The sequence below is a fragment of the Populus euphratica genome, unplaced genomic scaffold, assembly GCF_000495115.2.
Source record: "Populus euphratica unplaced genomic scaffold, PopEup_1.0 scaffold34.1, whole genome shotgun sequence".
In the NCBI taxonomy this organism is placed as follows: domain Eukaryota; kingdom Viridiplantae; phylum Streptophyta; class Magnoliopsida; order Malpighiales; family Salicaceae; genus Populus; species Populus euphratica.
In genome coordinates, this window is record NW_011499883.1 from 72,262 (window position 1) to 76,030 (window position 3,769).

A 3,769-nucleotide genomic window follows, 5' to 3' on the forward strand; every position below is an offset into this window, starting at 1 on the left:
TTATTATTATTATTACTATTGTTGTTGTTGTTATTGTTGTTTTATAATTGTTGTTTATAATTTGTACAATTAACCTCCCGGTGGTTCGACCCCGGTCTTGCCGGATTATTTATTACTTCGACACTCCTGCACTTAGGAGAAGACATCAACCTTTTAGTCGTGTCAACAGGCCATTCAGTCTAGGCCTAGTTCTTATGAATAAAATTCCAGCAGGTTATCTTTTGTTAAAATTGGAGCCTACAAGGGTAAGTCCACTCATTATGGAGGAAATGACCATACCAAAGACATATGTTTTCAGCTACATGGGTACCTGGAGTGGTGGTATGAACTTGAAGGATAAAAAAAAGGACGACTAAACAACATTAGTCATTAATATAGACCCACACATATTTGTGTAACTCAACAGTCAACCTTATCATTAGTTTACCAACCTTGACCTAGGTATTATCAATTTTATAAATGTAGTATCAAATGGTAAAAATGTAGAAAATGTAAACAATTAGATTATTGAGTCGAAGGGATAAATCACATGACATATGATGCAAATGAATTTAAAACAAAACCAACTCCTTGAAGGCAAGCTATATCAAATGTGAATGGTGATACATATCCAATTTCAAGAGGAGGAACAATGAATTTTTCAACTATGTTTACTATCCCTAATACTCTTTTTATACCATCCCTTCACAAATGTGTTATTTGTGGGTTAGATGATAAAAGACTTAAACAGTTATACGCTAATATACTTCTTATTTTGTTTGTTTTAAGATGTTCTCATGAAGAGGATTTTTTACCTTGGTACTAAGAGAGAGGGTTATATTATATGGATGATCTGGACCTTGGTAAAACTTATTATGTTCGATCTTCTCAGAAGCAAGGACAAGAAATTTGGTTGTGGTACTACTAGTTAGGACATTTACCATTTAGCTATTTATAACATTTATTCCCTATTTTATTTATAAATGCACTATGTTCTAGTTTTAAAGTCATCAAACAAATTACCCCACTAGTTATAATAAATGCAATGCGATTAGTACTTAAAAATGTATTTTTATCAAGGTTTGATATTATCATTTTACACTTAAAGTATCAATAACTCTTTAACTAGAGCATGTTTTATAATAACAAGTCTGATAATATAAGGTACCTTTAATTTATGGTAAATGCTTATTTTAAATACAAGTATTCTCACAATTCAAAGGATTGATTATTGTGATTAACTATTACAAGTGAAAGGACAGAGAAAAGGCTAACCTTACGAAGGATATGCCAATTAACTTCAAATTCGAACACTGTTCAGTCATCGGATCATATCTAGAGCTATAGATCTTGGATTTCATATTAATTTATATGGCTAGAAAGATAAGGAATAGGCCTATAATTTTTATGGGAAATATCCAAATTTGCCGTTTTCAAATTCAAAATTTAGCCACAAAAGAGAAGTTTGAATATGTTTTGCAATCTAGCCCAAAAACTACTCAGAGTTTTACCCATAACTAGAGTTCTAAAAGCTCAAATGATCTAAAATTTGGTGGGTGGAAGAAAAAGATAATTTCCAACAACTTTCATGAGAGGACCAGCTCAAATTCGAATGGTAGAAATGAGACTTCATCCAGACAAGAGCATGAGGGCTATCCACCACGTCCACCAGCAGCACTACTCAGTAATTTAGACATATCTCGAGCTGTGGTGCTCCAAATGATCTAAAATTTGATGGGTGAAAGGAAAAGATAATTTCCAATAACTTTCATGATGAACATGTTGTCAAATTTTGATTACATCAATCTTGAGTGATGCTGTTCACCAAGTCCACTAATCAATAGTTGGCCACTACATCAATTATCAATTACCAAATGAATAGTTCCAAATTTTAGCCTATAAAAGGAGGTATTTTCCATTTATTTAGGCATTTTTCTTTTCATATCAAGATCATGTTCTTACTCTCTCTCTTTATATTTTTGTAATGCTTAAGTTTTGCTTTCATTAATCTCTTGTTCATGCTTTTCATTTCCTTTACTATACTTAGTTAAATTATATCATGTTTATGTTCTTATATTGTTTCTTTAAGTTTTTCTTCTTCATAATGTCTAGCTAAGTTAATTATGTCAAGGTGAAAAGGTTTCACTAATGGTGTTAGAAAAAGTATAATATAAACTCAATATAGACTTTAATGCTTATACCCTATACAATTTGCTATTAACATATCTTATCATTTTTATCTTATTAATTATTAATACCTTACTTGTTAAATGGTTAACCTATATTTGTGTTGTATAACACATGGTACATCAAATATTTGATCCTTTATAGTCTTCGGCCGATATCGTTATTATGAGAGGAACTTGATTTGTTGTCAATATAAGTTAGCATCATGAATACTTGATAAAATTTACAAGTATGGTGTTATGTAAATAAGATGATTAATATGATCATGTTGATAATTAATAAAGAGTTTATACCTTACTTATCTTTAATACTATTAGTGTACCCTCTAATCTTGACATTTGTTTTTATTATTGTATAATCTTCACATTAATCTTGCATCTCAAAGTTCTTTTTAACTCATCTTCACCACCACCATCATTGTTGTTGTTGTTATTGTTGTTGTTCTTTTTCTTATTATTGTTATTATTTATAATTTATATAGTTAACTTTCCTGTGGTTCGACCCGGGTCTTGCCGGGTTATTTATTACTTTGACACTCCTGCACTTGGGATAAGACATCAACTTTTTGATCGTGTCAAGTTTTTGGCATCGTTGCCGGGGAGGTAAATTCTTGTATAAATTATAATATTTATTTTATTTTCACTTTTTATTTTTTTTATCTAACTTTTGTTTCTTTTATTTTCTTTCTCCTTTTATTTTCTTTCTATACGTGTATGAGAGTTTAGTCACGTACATTAAGTGGTACAATTTGTAGAGTATCCTCATCATTTTAAAAAAAAAATGGCCGAAGACAAATCACCACTTTCACTCAAAAACCAGGAGAAACATTTTACCAATGTTGGGATAGGTATCGAGACTTACTTAATACTTGCCCTCATCATGGTTTTGAAACATGGAAATTGGTTTCATATTTTTATGAAAGGTTAACACCTAAAGATAGACAAATGATGGAATTGATTTGCAATGGAACTTTTGAAAATAAAAACCTTAACAAAGTAATGGAGTACCTAGACTTGCTAGCTGAAAATGCTTAAAATTAGGACATTACAAGTATTTATGAGACTCTAGGTAAGACTTAACCTCATACATCTAGTGGAGGTATGTACAACCTTAGAGAAGATCATGAGCTCCAAGCTAAATTTGCATCTTTAGCTAGAAAAGTTGAGGCACTAGAATTAAAAAAGATTGGTCAATTAAAATCTGTTCAAGACATTGTATGTTAAATTTGTGAAACCAATGAACATTCAACCAATGACTGTCCAACTTTGCCTTCTTTTAAGGAATGTCTCCATGAACAAGCTCATGTTTTAAATAGTTTTCAAAGACTCAATCATAACCCATACTCGCAAATATACAACCCTGGTTGGAGAAATCATCCAAATTTCAGTTGGAAGAGTGGTAACAACAATGCACAAACTTCACAGCCACCGTTTCAAGCAAACTATAATTTTCAAAATTCTCATTGATATACACCTCCTTATGCTCCACCTCCTAAAAGAAATCTTGAGGAAACATTACATGCATTCATTAAAAAGCAGGAGACAATCAACACTTAAAATGCTCAAACCATGGCAGATCTAAAAGATGCTCTTGCGAAATTCAC

General features: G+C 31.3%; 1 long non-coding RNA gene across 1 annotated transcript; it reads right to left on the reverse strand.

Moving 5' to 3' along the window:
• Positions 1–751: 751 nt before the first annotated feature.
• On the reverse strand, positions 752–3,503 carry LOC105129725 (uncharacterized). Its single transcript, XR_843111.1, has 3 exons — positions 3,493–3,503; positions 3,431–3,435; positions 752–832 (listed from the first exon to the last, which is right to left on the reverse strand). It is a non-coding gene; the product is annotated as an uncharacterized LOC105129725 (long non-coding RNA).
• Positions 3,504–3,769: the final 266 nt, after the last annotated feature.